Raw genomic sequence first — 18,906 nt, 5'->3', positions numbered from 1 at the left:
GGCCTGCTTGACTCAGAAAGCCTCTTTATTACTATCGTGTCTTACTCAACCCAAACATCCAGTGAAAATAGGTAACCTTAATATAGAGTTTGCTATTAAAATCATGCCAGGTCACACCCAGGCAGCCTCGGCTGGACCACAAGGAAGCCACACTCTCTTCTTCTTCGAATGGCTTTAACTCCCCCAGGAAGGTGGTGTCCACGTCTCTGTACAAGGCAGGCTTCCTTTTCAGCTCAGGAGAGGGACTCCTGCCTGCGGATCTTGGATTTCTTCACAGGTTGCTGGCAGGCATTATTGATGATGTTCTCCTCTCCATTCCGGCTTCCTGGCAAGGAGGGGTTCTGCTGCACGACAGAGTTGTTCTCCTTCTCAGCTCCAGAATCATCCGTGCTGATATGAAGAGGGAGGTTCTCGGTGTCTGTCTGTTCATCCTACTCTGAGGAATCTGTCTCTAGCTGTCAGGTAGGGGATGGTGAAAGGTCCAACAGCAATCAATGGAAACATGCTGACATCATCTTTGAAAAGACTCTGGGTCTTGCCTGTCTTGAATGCCGGTGAGTGCCGGCTCTACATCTCATTTCTGGGATGCAGCCTTCTCCCGCAGGACCTGGTAGTCCCATAGAGGCTCCTGGCACATTGGAGTTTTGATGTATGTATGGGGGTCAGGGAACTCTGGAAAATGTCTGGGGGTGTGCAGTGGGAGGGGTCGGTTCTGCCCTGCAATCAGGGCCTTGGGCGTCACCGGATGATTGGTCACTAGAGAGGCAGTGATGACCCTTTTGCATAAGCAGGAAACGTGTCCACATTGGAACATATATCAGCAAGTGTGACCACGATACCTGCCAGCGTGGGCTGGGTCCTGGCTGTGTGCTCACAGTGACTTGGCACTCCTCCCAATTTCTGAAATGTCGTTCTATGAGGTGCAAATTATCATCCCATTTCACGAATGAGGAAATTAAGGTTCAGGATGTTTAGTGCCTTGCCCAAAGTATTTATTTTCCTTTCTTTATCTTTAAAATGTAAAAATAAAAGGGGATCAGAATAATCTTAAGAAAATGGAAAAAAAAATTCTCAATATGCCTAAAATCAGTATAGTGTGATTTTATTGCAAATGTAGCAATGAAACATCTGAAAGAATTTCTATTACATATATAAAGTTATTATATACAAGCAGCACTTAGCTATTTTCCTGTCACAATCCTGAGGGTAGCTTCTGTCAATTTTTACTGAGGGCAAAATTTATTCCATGGAAGGAATGTGTTCCCCTGAAGGGCAGCAAACAAGAAGGAAGTAATCTTTTGGAGACATATGGAGAATTTTTTTGTGCATTAAGAAATAATTATTGGTAAGAGCAAAGAATTCAGAAAACTTACTAGCTTCAAACCCAATGTTCATGATATTTTATTGCTGATTTAGAGGTAATACCATCACTCAGAAATGTGACAGAGAGAGAAGGAAGAAAGGGAAGAAGAAAGTGACTATTATACTACTACCATTGCCTAAATGGCTTCATAAAACCAATGTAAACTTTTCAAAACATAGTTTTTTTTAAATCTCTCACTCTTTGGGTTGAAAAATACCATCTCTTGAAAGTGACAATGACTGTCATCGTTCGTTAAACCCTGAGTTCCTATTAGTACCTTGTAGTGTCTCTCCACACACTGTACGCATAGCTGGGTGTTGACCAAATCGTAACAACTCGATGAAATTCACCTTGTGAAGAATCTGAGCTATTTCAGAGGCTACACAATAAGCTGAGAAAGATCATTCATTCCAGGGGATTTATATTTCCTGAGAATTAAAAAGGATGTTAGCAACTTCTTGCATGTAAAGGAAATTTTGAATATATTTTATTCTTAGTATTTTCCTAAATTTGAAAGTTTTCCATTTAGGAGAAAGTTTATGGCTCTATCCTGATGTTCATCCACGATGTCTATAATCTCTATGACTTTGCATTTCATTATTTATTTTTAAGTTGTTTTTTTAAGTAATCTTCTCATAGCTCCCGAGACGTGCAGTTTTGATACCGTGCATGCCCTTTGCACATGCTTCTTTATCTAACTGAAAAGTGTGTTCAAATCTCTGTAGCAGAATCCTAACAGGATGTCTCTGGTAGACCTTAAACCACAGAGAAATAGGGTACATGAATTAAGAAAACTGAATTCAAATACTAAATTTGAAAGTGGAGTCTTCACACTATCTACCAGCATGAGGTTTTCATCAGTATTAGAAGCACAGGTCTCCCTGCTCCTTTGTATCCAACTTCCCCAGGTCTCACACACACAGTCTCGTGGAGCCCTATGTGGATAAAAGCCCTTCCCATGTGCCTCCTGGATTTACACTGAATGGGGGATGAACAGATTGTGCCATTAAGTTAACTGTGTTCATTATGAGAACTCCAAAATAAAGGCTGTCTCCATGAGCCAGTGCAAAAGCTTATTGTTAAGTCGTGTTTGCTTACAGTAGTAACCTCTTTGAAATGCTAGATAGTCATAAGTGTGCTCTAGGTGGGGGCAGGAAGGTGGCAGAGTGGAGCTCCTTGTCCTGTCACCAGATTGTGCAGGACCCTGGATGTGAAAGACCTGGGAGATGAACTTCTCGAAGACATTCAGTGGTCAAGTCCACACTCCCGAACAGCATTCTCATCCGCAGGACAAGATGCTGATGTGCAGCTTTTTAAGAGAATGAGGACTAGATACTGTGGGAAGCATCAGGTTAGAAGGCACAATCACACTTCTGTTTGGAGGTAGTGCCATGGACTGAATATCTCCAGCTCTGGTGCTGGCCCCTCTTCTCTGAAATGGGGTGATCACGAAGGACCCTTCAAGCTGGTGCCTTCACTTCCAAGAGCTCACCACGACAGTGCCCTTGGGTTGCCTCCTGGAGCCTGACGCCTTGCTCTCACCCATAACGTTTGCAGTAGCCTACCTGGTCTCTAGTCTAGCTATTTTACAGACTGGAAAAACTCGGATACAAACTAGCAAAAAGAGGTGAATGCTGGCAGATGGCTCCTGTGGAGCTGTTCTGATCCCTGTTTCAGAGAAGTCATCTGCATGTCATGACTCTCAGTCGTTTTAAGCTGATAATCAGCCACAGAGGCAGAACACAGCGCACAGAAATGCTGCTATTCCTTGTTTCATATGACTTTCACTGTAGGCTAAACGAAGGCACTAAATGGTGAGTGAATTTTTTTCTTTGCTGCTCTCCTTTCCTGGGGAACACAGTGTCATCATTAACACTGATGGATTAACACTGATAGGAGCTTTACAAGGTTGGACAACTAAATTCCCAAATTTGTTGCAACGATGTTGCTAACTTTTTTTGATATCAGAGGGATTATTCAATATGAATTTGTACCAACTGGACAAACAGTTAACCAAATTTACTATTTGGAAGTGCTGAAAAGGCTGCATGAAAAAGTTAGATTCCCTGACCTTTTCGCCAACAATTAATTCATGGTTCTTGCATCAGGACAATGCACCACCTCACACGGCACTGTCTGTGAGGGAGTTTTTAGCCAGTAAACAAATAACTGTATTGGAACACCCTCCCTACTCACCTGATCTGGCCCCCAATGACTTCTTTCTTTACCCGAAGATAAAGGAAATATTGGAAGGAAGACATTTTGATGACATTCAGGACATAAAGGGTAATATGATGACAGCTCTGATGGCCATTCCAGAAAAAGAGTTCCAAAACTGCTTTGAAGGGTGGACTAGGCACTGGCGTTGGTGCATAGCTTCCCAAGGGGAGTACTTTGAAGGTGGCCATGGTGATATCCAGCAGTGAGGTATGTAGCACTTGTTCCAAGACGAGTTTGCAAACTTAATTGTCAGACTTCATATGGCAGTTGCCAACTACAAAGCACTAATGTGTTTTTATTCTTTTATTTCCTTTTTATTCTTTCCAACTTCACAAACACATTGTGCTTAATTCCCTGGATTTGATATTTCTTTAAGGTCTGTTCTTAACTGGATGCATTCATCCTGCCTCTGAAGGGGAGACTTATCCAAGCTTCCAGGTGACGTCACTGAAGACCAAGCGGCCTTAGCACATATTGGGTTAAAGGAATAAGAGGAAGTCCCACTTCAGAATGATGGCCTGGGGATCACTGTGAGTCCAGACCCAGTAAGACAACCATAACTGGTAAAAAAATAATAATAATTAACAAACAAACAACACTTAAACTCTCTGGAAATTGTCCAAAGGTCAATACAGCAAATGAGGAAACAAGACAATCTACTAAAGCTTAGTAAGTCAATGAGAGCCTGGTCGGCCTGGAGCCACGACTTCTCCCCAAGTGCCCCCTTCCCAGCTGAGCGTGACAGAAGCTCCGCTCCCAGTGGGAAGAAGGGACAATAAAATGGGACCCGTCTCTGATCAGCTCCCAATCAAAGGATATGGAATCCCACAAGGAGGGGCAGACCGCCAGCATTTCTCATCTTCTCACTCTCGGCTGAGAGGTAGAGGCTTCCTTCCCCCACCCACCCACACATGGGGTGGAAGCTCTACTCCAGGTCAAGAGCAGTAGGGTACTGGCAGTCTTTGTCCCTGTACACTCGCAAGACAGGTTCCAGGCCAGGAGAGAGAGGCCAGCAAAGCAAGATGCCACTTTGAGATCAGAAAGCTCTAATGCTCTCCCTAAAAGTACTGACTATATTTGAAACAGAGTCTGGGAAAGTTGAAGCCCAAGGGTATTCTTGAAAACAATGGTGATTTTGGTGGTAAGCAATTAAAGAGAGGCTTGGAGCTCAATGAGAACAATAAGATAAACCATATACAGGTGAGTTGACAGTGAGAACTGATAAAAAACACTGTCTTCATAAAGTATCTGTGGGGACAGAGCCCCAGAGAGCAGTGTGGGGACAGAGCCCCAGAAAGCAGTTTCCAGGCTCTCGGCCTCATGTGAAGAGGTGCTGGCTCAGATAGTGGATGGCCGTCAGCTGTGGCCATTAAGCCATTGGTCACTGATATAACTGCCGCGGTTACGGAGGGGAGCCGAGGAGAGTGAAGGAGGAGACTGAAGGAGAGTAAGGAGAGTCGAGGAGAGTCGGCCGGTTGGCAGCAAAGCGGACAGCAGGTCGCACGTCGTGTAAACCCAGCCTCCAGTGAGACCATAGTGGTATGACTTCCCTACCTATGGCTCCGTGGGTGTTCCTTTTTGGCCTCACCATGTCCTGCGTTCTTGTGGGGACAAAGACCCAAAAAGCAGTTTCCAGGCTCTCGGCCTCACATAGAAAGGTGCTGGCTCGGGTAGTAAATGGTCATCACCTGTGATCAGATGGCCAGCAGATGTGGCTAGTTGGCCGTCAGCTGTAACCCGTAGGCCATTGGCCACTAATATAACAGCTGTGGCTACACTAGCAGAAGAAATGAGGGGCTAGAAAGAAGATGGTGGCTGGCAAGCGCGGACTGCTGTTAGGACGGCGGGTTGCAGATTATGTGGCTCCTGCCTCCTGTGTCTCCAGCCCAGCCGCCAGCGAGAACATATTGGTTTGACTCCCCTATCTATGGCTCCGTGGGTGTTCCTTCTTGGCCTCACCGTATCCTGCGTTCTTATGTAGGGAGCGGGACCAGAGACCCTGCATGACACCCTGCATGACAGTTCTTATATGGGGAGCGGGAGCAGAGACCTCGCAGGAGACCCCGAACAACAAATGGTGCAGCGATCAGGGTATGGTGTCGGCCAAAACTTTCCAGAAGGTACTGGAGCAGTTTACACGTATAAAAGCTCAGTTTCGAAAGCAGGGTATGGTGCCGGCCAAAACCTATGGAAGCATGGTGGAGCGGTTTGTGTGTGTGAGAGCCCGGCTTCGGGAGGCCCGTGAGGAGCGACACCGGGAACGGGAGACGTGGTCTGCCTGGGAGACTCAAGTCTCCAGCTGGCACACCATGGAAGGCATTGCCCTTATTGGCCATGGAAGGCGTTGCCCTTATTTTGGTGATCTGCTGCGGCCTTAAGCTCCGAGGCTTGTGGATATCTTCTGCGGAGGCCTCCACCCACTCAGACACCTGGCACAATGAGCAAGACTCCGACCAGGTAGGAATGGAGTCTGACTCTGGGCAGGAGGACATGTGGCCCCCACACACTGTGTGGTGTCCGGTGGCCACTGTTCTCAGGAGCTGGACCCCAAAGGAGGGGTGGGAGGACATGGACGGCTCTCCGGCCAGCGTGGAGAGGGCCCTGCAGGCTCTGGCTGAGCGGTTGCCAGAGGAGAAGGCTACAGCCGGCCGCGTGGGCTGGATGTTCCTCACGGCCTTGAGTCTCAACACGGAAAATGCGCTTAATGAAATGGCCCAGGTGCCGGACCAGGTGTCCCGGTTGGAGGCGCTGGAAGCCCGGGTCCGCCTGCTAGAAGAGGGGCCCCATGGTGGAGACAATGTAGCTCCCAACCCCCAAGCATGGCCAATCTTGAAGCAAAGGGTAAAATGTGAGCAACCTTTGGGCCCCGGGGGCGTTGCTGCTGGCAACCCAGCAGTGACTGAGTTCACGACCTACACCCCTTACACTCCCACTGAGTTACAGGAGCTGGGGAGGCGGTACAGACAGCACCCTGGAGAGCCAGTCTCGGCTTGGCTGCTACGTTTATGGGATAAGGGAGCAGACAACATTCTCTGTTCCCCAGGCGAGATGGAAAAGCTAGCCTTTGTGACAGTGCATCCATCCCTGCGACAGAGGTTACAGAACTGCCATAGGTTGGCCCACGACCAGGGCAACCACTCTCTAATGGAGTGGCTCACTGCTGTGGTATGCACAGTATGGGGACAGGCTAGTGAACTGCCAGACACTGTGAGTCAATGGCAGTCATATACGGAACTTACGCAAATCATCCGTGAAATGGGTATGAGAAATGCTATTTTCAACCCTAATATGCAGGGGCCGGATGACGAGCTTTTTACAGCCAGCATGAGAGATCTGGTTTTGGATAATGCACCTGCGAGTGCTTTTGGATCCTTGGTTGCTATTCTTACATCTTATGTATGGCGACAGATCCATGAAGTTACAACTGCCATGGCCACCCTAGGGGATGTTGAAAACCAGAAGCGAAGAAAGTTAAAACAGGAGGTCCACACAGTTGAGACGTGGAAGCCCAAACCAAAGGTAAAGGGGCGAGGTCGTGGGCCTCAGAGAGTAACACACGCACAGATATGGCGTGATCTCGTGGCAGCAGGGGTCGATTGGGAGAAAATAGACCAACAACCCAATGCACTGCTGCTGGAACTTTGGAAACAGCTGCGTCCGGAACAACAATTCCAGAGAAGCCTAAAGGAGAAGTCTGGGAAAGCACGATCCGTGTCCCTCCAGGACTTCACGCAGTCGCTTGAGGCAGACTCCTTTCAGCTTGATTAGGGGCGGGGCCAAGGTACCAGGTCAGAGGGGACCAGCAGGGACCGGAGGCCCCACGTGGAAGTGTCCATACATTGGTCCCCTTCTAATGTGCAGAGGGTTTTGGCCCTAGATGACACTGGCGCAGACTGCAGTCTTGTTTATGGGAACCCAGAACTGTTCCCCAGATCAGCAATCTGCATCGATGGCTATGGGGGAAAGACTGTGACTGTGAAAGCCGTTTCCTTACCACTGGGAATAGGAAGGCTTCCCCCTCGTACCTACAAGGTTTATGTCTCCCCCGTTCCGGAGTATATTCTAGGGGTGGACGTGCTACATGGCCTCAGCTTACAGACGTCAGTAGGAGAGTTCCGTCTCCGGATACAGGTGGTGAAAGCAGTGACACGCGGGCATGCTCACCACCCTCCTCAAGTGTTGCCACAGTCCTGGCGCATGGTCACAGTGCGACAGTACTGCCTGCCAGGAGGGCAGGAGGAGATTGGTCGTACAATATTGGAGTTGGAGAAGGCACATATTGTGAGGCCAATGCACAGTCCCTTTAACTCCCTAGTATGGCCTGTCAAGAAGCCAGATGGGACCTGGCGAATGACTGTGAACTATAGGGAGTTAAATAAAGTGACACCACCCTTGCACGCTGCAGTGCCTTCAGTACATGATTTGATGGATTGTCTGACTGTCAGCCTGGGGACATATCACTATCTAGTGGACTTGGCCAATGCTTTTTTCTCCATTGACATTGCACCCAAGTGTCAAGAGCAGTTTGCTTTTACTTGGGACGGGCGTCAGTAGACTTTTCAAGTCCTTCCGCGAGGATACTTGCACAGCCCCACTATCTGCCACAGGCTCGTGGCCCAGGATTTGGCTCAGTGGGATCGCCCGTCCTCTGTGGCCTTGTTTCATTATGTTGATGATATTCTGTTAACATCAGATTCTCTTTCTGATTTAGAGCAAGCAGCTCCCTCTCTTCTCCGCCACCTGAAGTCACGCGGCTGGGCGGTGAATGAGGAAAAGGTCCAAGGCCCTGGCTTATCCGTCAAGTTTTTGGGTGTCGTGTGGTCGGGTAAGACAAAGGTTATACCCGAGGCGATTATTGATAAGATACAAGCCTTTCCCCGGCCGACCAAGGTCTCCCAACTGCAGACGTATTTGGGTCTGCTAGGATATTGGAGGGCGTTTGTACCCTATTTAGGACAAATGGCAAGGCCCTTGTATAATATGATTAAAAAGGGGGCCTCATGGCATTGGACAGAGGCTATAGAGCAAGCCTTCATTGCCACGAAACGGGCAATGCAGCAGGCACAGGCTCTGCAAGTAGTGGACCCTGGCCGCCCATTTGAACTTGATGTTCACGTAACCCAAGAGGGGTACTGATGGGGCCTCTGGCAACGGCAGGAGCGTCTCCGGTGCCAGTGGGATTTTGGTCCCAATTATGGAAAGGAGCGGAGGTCCGCTACTCTCTGATAGAGAAACAGCTGGCCGCTGTGTATGCAGCCCTAGTGGCCACAGAAGCCATCACAGGAACGGCACGGGTAGTGGTTCGAACAACCTATCCTGTCCAGGGGTGGGTGCGTACGTGGACCCAGGGACCAAAAACGGGGGTGGCACAGACCACGACCCTCGCCAAGTGGGGTGCCTACTTGGAGCAACGTAGCACCCTTAGCTCAAGCCCTTTGAGCACAGAGCTACAACAGGTCCTGGGGCCTTGAAGCTTGTGACCCAGGCTGAGCCAAGCACTCTGCATAGAAGGGAGGACTTGGAGCCCTCGCCCTACAAAGAAGGACAGTCCCCAGTACCTGAGGATGCCTGGTTTACCGATGGTTCTAGCCGAGGGGTTGCAGCTGTTTGGACGGCCATTGGTGTGCAGCCCAAAACAGACACCATTTGGTTTGATACTGGGATGGGCCAGAGTATCCAGTGGGCTGATCTACAGGCTGTGTAGTAATGTGATGTGATGGTAATCAGCCACTAGCCTGGGCCCCTAGTTATTTGTACTGACAGCTGGGCGATGTTCCGGGGCCTAACGTTGTGGCTCCCTACATGGAAACACCAAAACTGGTTGGCAGGACACCGTCCACTGTGGGGTCAAGCCATGTGGCAGGACCTCTGGGACCTAGGACACAGAAAGGAGGTGACCCTAATGCATGTCACAGGTCACTCCCCCTTAGTATCCCCAGGTAATGATGAAGCAGATGCCCTAGCACGAGTCCGATGGTTAGAACGGGCTCCTGTCACTGATGTGGCCCATTGGCTACACAGGAAATTGCAGCACGTTGGAAGCCGAACCATGTGGCGGGTGAGCAGACGCTGGGGTCTGCCTTTGAAATGGCAGGAGATAGCAGATGCCTGCTATGACTGTGCCGTCTGTGCCCAGGACAGTCCCCAAAGGCGGAGGCTCCCCTGGGAGACACAGCAGATAACGCGAGGGAGGGTGCCCCTCACTAGCTGGCAAGTGGATTACACTGGACCCCTGCCTAAGGCCCGCAATGCGATATACGCATTCACAGCAGTGGACACGGCTACGGGGTTGATGTTTGCTTGGCCGTGTCCGGCTGCGGATCAGCGGCATACAGTGGTCGCTCTTACATGGCTGTGCGCCCTCTATGGACGCCCCCGAGTCATTGAAAGTGACAGGTGTACCCATTTTATGGGGCAAGAGGTGCAGCGCTGGGCTGCCAGGATGGACGTGCAATGGTTGTTTCATGCTCCGTATAACCCACAAGCAGCTGGCATGATTGAACGTTATAATGGCCTTTTGAAGCAAGGTCTCCTGGTGTCAAAACACCCTCCCATGATGCGTGACTGGGCCTCGCGTTTATGGGACGTCCTGAAAGTCCTGAATGAGAGACCACGGAAGGGAGGACCGGCACCAATAGAAGCTCTGCTACATCGAACGGCCGCTCCCATTCAATTACAAGTTACCACCAGTGAGACTCTGTTAAAGCCAGGCTACGGCAGGAATGGAAACATTTTGCTGCCAGCACCTACATGCTTGAGAGCAGGGGAACGGCAGCAATGGCCTTGGCCCTGGCAGGTCAAAAGCTCCCACTGTCGATCGTTAGGTCTGATAGCCCCATGGGGGGCCGGTTTGACTCATGATTTGCAAGTGACGCCAGGGGTGGTAGCTGAGTGGCCACCGCGACTGTAGTATACGGAGGTCCCGATATTTTGATGATTTTGTGGGGAAACTATGTGCTCTCACTATGGCCGATTATGGGGTCACCTGTTCTGTTACATGTTGAAACTATGCAAGGACCCCAAGCACTGCCATAAAGGTCTGGTACCACAAACAGGGAAAGGTGCCAGTGGCAACAACCCTCCTTTCCCAGGACAAAAAGCTAGCATGTATCCTCCCAGATGGAAGGGATTTGCCATTGTTGGTTCCTAAGACTACCGTTTCTTTTTGTCCATAGGTGTCAATAGTCTAATATGGCACAGGGACCCTGGTGGAAGATGCTTGTCACGTAGATTATGAGGTGAGACCCTGTAGGGGTAGAGTTTGGGGACAGAGCCCCAGAAAGCAGTTTCCAGGCTCTTGGCCTCATGTGGAGAGGTGCTGGCTCAGATAGTAGATGGCTGTCAGCTGTGGCTGGTTGGCCATCAGCTGTAACCATTGAGCCACTGGCCACTGATATAACTGCTGCGGTTATGGAGGGAAGCTTAGGAGAGTGGAGGAGAGGAAAGGAGAGTCGGTCAGTTGGCAGCAAAGCGGACAGCAGGTTGCACGTCGTGTGAACCCAGCCTCCAGTGAGACCATAGTGGTATGACTTCCCTATCTATGGCTTCGTGGGTGTTCCTTTTTGGCCTCACCATGTCCTGTGTTCTTGTGTGGGGAGCGGGAGCAGAGACCCCGCAGGCCGCACCGCACGACACTCCCATCCTGGAGCACGAATACCAGGAAGAGGAGCCCCCACAACATCTGGTTGTGAAACACAGTGGGCATTCCAACCATCTGGGTGGGACGGAAGCGGCAGGAAACCCAGGCGTCCTCTTGAATTGCCCGCTCACAGACTCACTCAATCACAGGCATTCACCTTGGGGTCCAGCTGAGGGATAGTGACTCAGGGGCCCTGGAGATATGCGGGGAGCAGACTGGGGTGTGTGGTTTCAAGGAGAAGGCTGGAGGACAATCAGCATTTTCCCTGTGTGGCGTCTTCCTTTTGTGTAGCAGGGGGCCAGCAGGCAGGCACCATCTTCCTTGTGTTGAGTCCACCCCCTCATGGCTCAAATCTGAATCTGATTCATCTGGAAAGCTTTGCTGTTCTGATCTGCTGACTCACTGGCACCCAGCCCTACCCAACTCCCCCAGTGCCAGAGGCACTTTTTCAAGAGCAGCCAGCCTCGCCCACCCACATTGCACTCTTTCTTAGAAAACTGTCAGAGTCCACAGGCCCTATGGGGAGGCAACTGGTCTCAGTGGACTCAGAGGCTTTTGCTGAGTAGCTCCAGGCTCAGCACTGGCACCAAACCTGGTGACCACAACTCTTCCCACTGTAGTGACTTCTTGAGACACTGCCTCACCCAACTTGTGTATTGCACAAAGCTTTATCAGTGGCTGAACCTTATGGGAGGTGACAGGTGGTAACAGGCCTTGGGGTGTCCTGGAATTTTGCAGAGCTACCCCAGGCCTGGTACTGGTGACAGCCATTCTTGCTTCTCAGTGTGGCGTCTCCCACATGCCTCCAGGTTTATGACAGGCAGTGAACAACCATAGATCACTTTGTAGCTCCTACCAGATAGTCTCTGGCCAGTCAGAGGCAGTGGCTGACCTGGGCCTACATCAGAGGCCCTCCTAAGAGGCCCCAGAAACAGAATACTTGGAGGTTGGCCTCAGACCACAGCAGAGCACTGCCCAATTAGCCCCATGAGTAGCACACTGAAAGGACAGTCTCAACAGGCACCAGAGCCCACTGGGGAAAATCCCACTCAGTGGGGTAAGCCCCCTGCACAGCAGTCTGTAAGCTGTGGATGTGGCCAAAACCCACTGCCAGTCAGCCTGAGGGTCAGTCCCACCCACTGATGTGCCAATAACAATCAAGGCTCAACTATAACAGGAGGGCACACACAACCCACACAATGAACACTCTCAGAGCTCCCAGAGCAGGTGACCAGGGAGACTGTGCCACTGGGCCCCATACAGCACTTACTACATAAGTCTATCTGGCTAAGACTGGGAGACATAGTAGATCTGCTTAATACATAGAAACACAGAGAGGCAGCCAAAATGAGGGAGCTAAGAAATGTGTCCCAAATGAAAGACCAGGAAAAAAAATCCAGTAAAAGAACTAAATGAAACAGGCAAGCAACCTACATGAGACAGAGTTCAAAACACTGGTTATGAGTTTGCTGAAGGAATTTAGTGAGAACTTCAACAGAGAGATAGCAAGCATAAAAAATAACATAGGAACCATAAAAAAGGACCAGTCAGAAATGAAGAATACAATAACTGAAATGAAGAATGCACTAGAAGGAATCACCAGCAGACTAGATGAAACAAAGGATCGAATCAGCGACTTGGAAGACAAGGTAACAGAAAACACCCAATCAGAACACAAAAAGAATCCAAAAAATGAGGACAATTTAAGAGACTTCTGAGACAACATCAAGTGTAAAAACATTTACATCATAGGGATAACAGAAAGAGAAAAGAGAAAGCAAGGGATTGAGAACCTATAGAAAAAATAACTGAAAACTTCCCTAAACTGGTGAAAAAAACAGACATACAAGCCCAGGAAGCACAGAGTTCCAAACAACTTGAACCCAAACAGGTTTACACCGAGACACATTATAATTAAAATGGCAGGGGTTAAAGACAAAGAGAGAATTCTAAAAGGAACAAGAGAAAGGCAACTAGTAATTTATACGGGATCTTCCATAAGATTGTCAGCTGATTTCTCAACGAAAACTTTGCAGGCCAGAAGGGATTGGCAGGAAATATTCAATGTGTGAAAAATACCATATTGAGCATACAACCAAGACTACTCTACTCAACAAAGCTATCATTTAAAATCAAAGGACAGATAAAGATTTTCCCAGACAAGAAAAAGCTCAAGGAGTTCATCAACACCACACCAGTATTACAAGGAATGTTAGAGGGATTTCTATAAGACAAATAATAATATTAGTAATAATAATCAAAATTATTAACAATAAAATGGCAATATCCACATATGTATCAACAATTACTTTCAATGTAAATGGATTAAATGCCCCAATCAAAAGCCACTGGAGGGCTGAATGGATAATAAAACCCAAAACCCTTACATATGCTACCTACAGGAGACTCACTTCAGATTGAAAAACACACACAGACAGGAAGTAAAGAGATGGAAAAAACATACAATGGAGAAAAGAAAACCTCTTCAATAAATGGTGTTGAGAGAATTGGATAGCCACGTGCAAAAGAATGAAACTGGACTGCTATCTGTCACCGTGTATGAAAATTAACTCAAATGGATTAAACCCCTAAATATAAGAGATGAAACAATAAACTGCTTAGAAGAACACATAGGTACTAAACTTGTGGGACTTGGGTTCAAAGAGAATTTTGTGAATTCAACCTCAAAGGAAAGGGAAGTAAAAGCTAAAATAAATGAATGGGACTATATCAAACTAAAAAACTTCTGCACAGCAAAAGAAACCATCGACAAAATAAAGAGGTCACCACTGAATGGGAGAAGATTTTTGCAAACAGTGCCTTCAATAAGGGACTAATATCCAAAATATATAAGGAACTCACACAATTTAACCCCCCCAAAAAAACGAAAAAAAACACCAAAAACAAAAACCCAAAACAATCCAATTAAAAAATGAGCAGACGACCTGAAGAGACATTTCTCCAAAGAGGACATACAAATGGCAAGTAGACACATGAAAAAATGCTCAACATCACTAATCATCAGAGAAATGCAAATGATATCACCTCACCCCTGTCAGAATGGCTATCATCAACAAGACAAATAGCAACAAATGTTGGAGAGGCTGTGGAGAAAAAGGAACCCTCATACACTGTTGGTGGGAATGCAGACTGGTGCAGCCATTATGGAAGGCAGTGTGGAGGTTCCTCAAAAAATTACAAATAGAATTACCATATGACCCAGCAATTCCTCTTCTGGGTATCTACCCAAAGAATTTGAAATCATTTATACATAAAGACACGTGTGCTCCAATGTTCATTGCAGCTTTATTTACAGTGGCCAAGACATGGAAACAACCTAAGTGTCCTTCGATAGATGAATGGATAAAGAAGATGTGGTATATATACACAATGGAATGCTACTCTGCTATAAGAAAATATGAAATAGTGTCATTTGCAACAAAATGGATGGACTTGAAATTATTATGCTAAGCGAAATAAGTCACACGGAAAAAGTTGAGAACCATATGATTTCATTGATATGTGGGATATAAAACTGAAAGCAACAAAAGAAAAAGGCAAACAAATAAAGAACCAAAAACTCATAGACACAGACAATAGTTTAGTGGTTACCAGAGGGTAAGGAGGTGGGGGGTGAGAGATGAGAGTAAGGGGGATCACATATATGGTGATGGAAGGAGAACTGACTCTGGGTGGTGAACACAGTGGGATTTATAGATGATGTAATACAGAATTGCATACCTGAAATCTATGTAACTTTACTAACAATTGTCACCCCAATAAACTTAAAAAAAAAAGATATTTCATGAAAATGGAAATGGGGAAAAAAGCTGGGGTAGCAATACTTATACCAGACAAAATAGACTTTAAAACAAAGACTATAACAAGAGACAAAGTGATCCCACTTCTGGGTATTTATCCAAAGAAACCCAAAACGCTACTTCTGGGGAATGTGTGCATCCACATGTTTATTGCAACATTGTTTATAATGCCAAAAGTGGAGGCGGCCTGGGTGTCCATTGATGGATGAGTGGATAAAGAGGAGGAGGTACAATATACAATGGAATATTGCTTGGCCATGGAAGGGAATGGGTTCTTGCCATCTGTGGCAGCATGGATGGACCTGGAAGATATTGTGCTGAGTGGAGTGTAAAATAGATGTGATTTCACTTACATATGGAATGTAAAGAACAAAACAAACAAACAAACCAAAAAAAAAAAAATCCATAGGTACAGAGAATATTTGATGGTTGCCAGATGGGAGGGGATTTTGGGGGTGGGTAAAAAAAAGGAAGGGATTAAGAAATACAAACTGATTGTTACAAAGTAGTCATGGGGATGTAGGGTACAGCATAAGGAATATAGTCAATAATATTGTAATAACTATGTATGGTGTCAGATGGGTACTAGATCTATCAAGGTGATAGATGGGAGGGGATTGGGGTCAAAGTGAAAAAAGGTGAAGAATTAAGAAGTACAAATTAGTAGTTACAAAGTAGTCATGCGGATGTAAAGTAAAACTTAGGGAATATAGCCAATAATATGGTAATAACTATGGTAAGTATAGTGCCAGGTGGGTACTAGACTAGCCAGGGGAATCACTGCTTAAATTATATAAATGTCTGATCACTAAGCTGTCACTTGAAATTAATATAAAATAATATTGAATGGTCAACTATAATTGACAAATTTAAAAAGATGGGGAAAAGGGAATTAGTGGTCCAAATCTCCAGGTATAAAACAAATGATTCATGGGGATGTAATGTACAGCATGGGGAATATAGTCAATAATATTGTGACAGCGTGTGACAGTGTCAGATGGTTGATAGACTTATCATGGTGATCACTTCTTTAGGTATATAAATGTTGAATAACTATTGTGTACTCCTGAAACTAGTGTAATATTGTATGTTAGCTATATTTTTAATAAAAATCTTTAAAAAAGACAAAAACACAAAACTGACATTTACTTTCAGTTTATCTTTAGATTTGAAAAATGTCAGGGATTCATAAAATAATGTTGATTGAAACATTTCTAGTGAAAAGAATATTTTTTTTCTGAAATTTTAAGGCCCAGACTGACTAAACTTAGTGAGTTTTTAACAGTTGAGTAATGACTTGTAATTATCCATACTTTTCTAAAATAGTATTTCCTGAGTGAGAATATTCATATTTCAAAATGTTTGAAACATTAATTTTATAAGCAGTCATGAAAACATCTCAGGATTTGATTTGTTTCTTACAACAAAGAAATTATGAAGGCATAGGTCTCAGGAATATAAGAAAGAATTAAAATACTTATTAAATATGGAAATGGGAGAATTAAGCTATAAAGTAGAAATATTATTACTTTTTAAAATACAATGAAGCATCATATACCACCAGACTAGTAAATACTAAAAGTTACAGGTTAGTCAGAGACACTGGAAATAAGGAATTGCTTTGGGGGAAAATCCTATATTTTATAGTCTCCTCTCCCTTTCTACTCAACAAATAATTTCTGATTTTCTTTGTAGCACCACAGAGCTGGAATACTGTAAAAATCACGACTGAAACACAAGTATTTCTTCTCAAGTCCCAAGATTCCAGAGAAGGCATGAGAATGAGACAAAGGGACACATTATTGTAATACAAACAGTGTTTAATCAGCTATGTAATATCTCAGAAGGGGAAAATAATGGGAAGATCTTGTAGGTATCTAGGGCTCAGGCTGGGTGATTAAAAGGTTATGATCTGAGATGGAGGATCCATTTGGATTCGAGGTTTATGATAACGACTTTGGTCGGCTGGCAAAGCAAGGTGAAATCTTGAGCTGAGTACCGATGAGCAAGATGTTAGTCCTGAAAAGTGAGCCATTTCAGTGGTTTCACATTCTTGTCTCCCTGTAGCAGTATTTCCCAGAACAGAGAGCTAATTACGCTACATTTACCTGATCACACAGGTGCTTAGATAACATTAGGAAGCAGCCTTCACCCCAGAATTTTTTTATTACAGGGCATAAATGTATGGGGAGCCCAGAACTACTTCACTCAGAGATAGTCAGTTATGCTGCTTAAGTTCTCAAAGTTAAGTCCCACTCACTGTCCTCACAGATACTGGCATACAATCTTAATCTTTCATGTATTCCAGAAAGGCCACAGCAATAAATCCAGGGTAGGAGATAAATAGAGAAAAAGATAGAGGTAAGATTCTTGACAGTGGCATAATGCCAGCTGGCACTGATAAAAGCTGATGAAATGAACAGACATTGAACAACTGAGCATAAACAACATTGAAAGCTGCCTACATGTGTCAGTCATACCTCTTCAGTCAACAGGTAAGGAACTGCAGGTGACCTTCCCCCCTGAGACAGTTCTGATCTTCCTCACTGGCTACTGCTGATGATCGAGAAGGGAGTTTCTCTGGGACAGCAGGTCTTCAGCAAGAACACTCTGCTGAGACCAAACAACCAGATGTTTGCTAAAGCCATGGCGACCTCAACCCTAAGATGTGAGGATCTGCAAAGCTCTCGATAATTCATACTGAAAGAAGGAGAGGCTCTGGAAGTCTAGATACCATACAGGTGAGATCCATACAGAAATGGGTAAATATAGTCATGCAGGGTATTGGGAAACAGGTCAGAAAACTCTGGAGTTACATTTATGCCAAAAGAATTGAACCCTGACTCAGGTTATAGGCAACATGTGTTATATACTGTCTCTCATGAATGGAGTTTAGCCTTAAAAACTGGTGATCTAGATTTCTAGCATAGACTCCTAATAATAAAATAATAAAAAAACAAAGTGTTAGAAATTAATGACATTCCTTGGTCAACAGTATAAACACAAGGAAAAGTAGATAGAAATTCGACTGCTAATATATTCCAGAAATATAGTTATGCCTAAAACAATATTTAAGGCTCTGAGAGTATATAAATGTTGTGAAGAAAGTGTAATCAGTGGTTCATTAAAGGTTCTGACCAGTCTCTCTCTCTCTCTCTCTCTCTCTCTCTCTCTCTCTCTCTCTCTCTCTCTCTCTCTCTCTCTCTCTCTCTCTCTCTCTCTCTCATCACCAAGCAGATACATAGATACAAAAATGCCCTTCAAACAGAGATAAAAATAGGTATTTTGAAAAATGTCCTTACATGATTTTAACATGTTCTCTCATCCTCCCTCTCTCTGTTATTTCATTGCAAATCACTGGTAGGTAGAGACGAAGAAGAGGAGGAAAATGAAGGAGGAAGAGGAGGGGAAGGAGGCAGAGGTGGAGGGGGAAGTGGAGGGGGGAGGAGGGGAAAGAAGTTAATATTTTCATGCATTCAAATTTGGGAAGTGTTGACATTTTCAATTATGACAAAGCCCACAAGATACCAGTGCCTGAGACGAGGTGAGGGACACATGCTGAGAAGCTGTTCATAGGAGCAAACGAAGAGAAATGTATAAAACCTAGTGAACAGCTTCTGAATTTGCCAATGACAAACTCAAATGTGATGAACAAAGATTCAGCTCATGTAACCTGGGAGAAGGGCCAGAAGGTTTTGTATTTAGTGAATGTAGTGGGTTGAAAAGGATCTCCCAAAACACTAATATATGCTCACCTCGACCCTCAGAATGAGACCTGTTCCTCAGAAGGTGGACTAAGGGTCTTTGCAGACGTTCCAGTGAGGGCCTAGAGAAGAGATCCTCCGGATTAGGCTGGACCATAA

General features: G+C 45.8%; 1 pseudogene across 1 annotated transcript in view; it reads right to left on the bottom strand.

The window, feature by feature from the left end:
• Nucleotides 1–233: 233 nt before the first annotated feature.
• The window catches only part of LOC308496041 (transcription initiation factor TFIID subunit 8-like), a 45,094-nt pseudogene continuing 26,421 nt past the window's right edge, over nucleotides 234–18,906 (bottom strand). The window contains exon 2 of the transcript in view: nucleotides 234–913. The product of the transcript in view is annotated as a transcription initiation factor TFIID subunit 8-like (transcript). The remainder of the gene's footprint in view (nucleotides 914–18,906) is intronic.

This window comes from Rhinolophus hipposideros (assembly GCF_964194185.1).
Source record: "Rhinolophus hipposideros genome assembly, chromosome: 1".
In the NCBI taxonomy this organism is placed as follows: domain Eukaryota; kingdom Metazoa; phylum Chordata; class Mammalia; order Chiroptera; family Rhinolophidae; genus Rhinolophus; species Rhinolophus hipposideros.
This window is presented reverse-complemented; position numbering and strand designations above follow the sequence as displayed.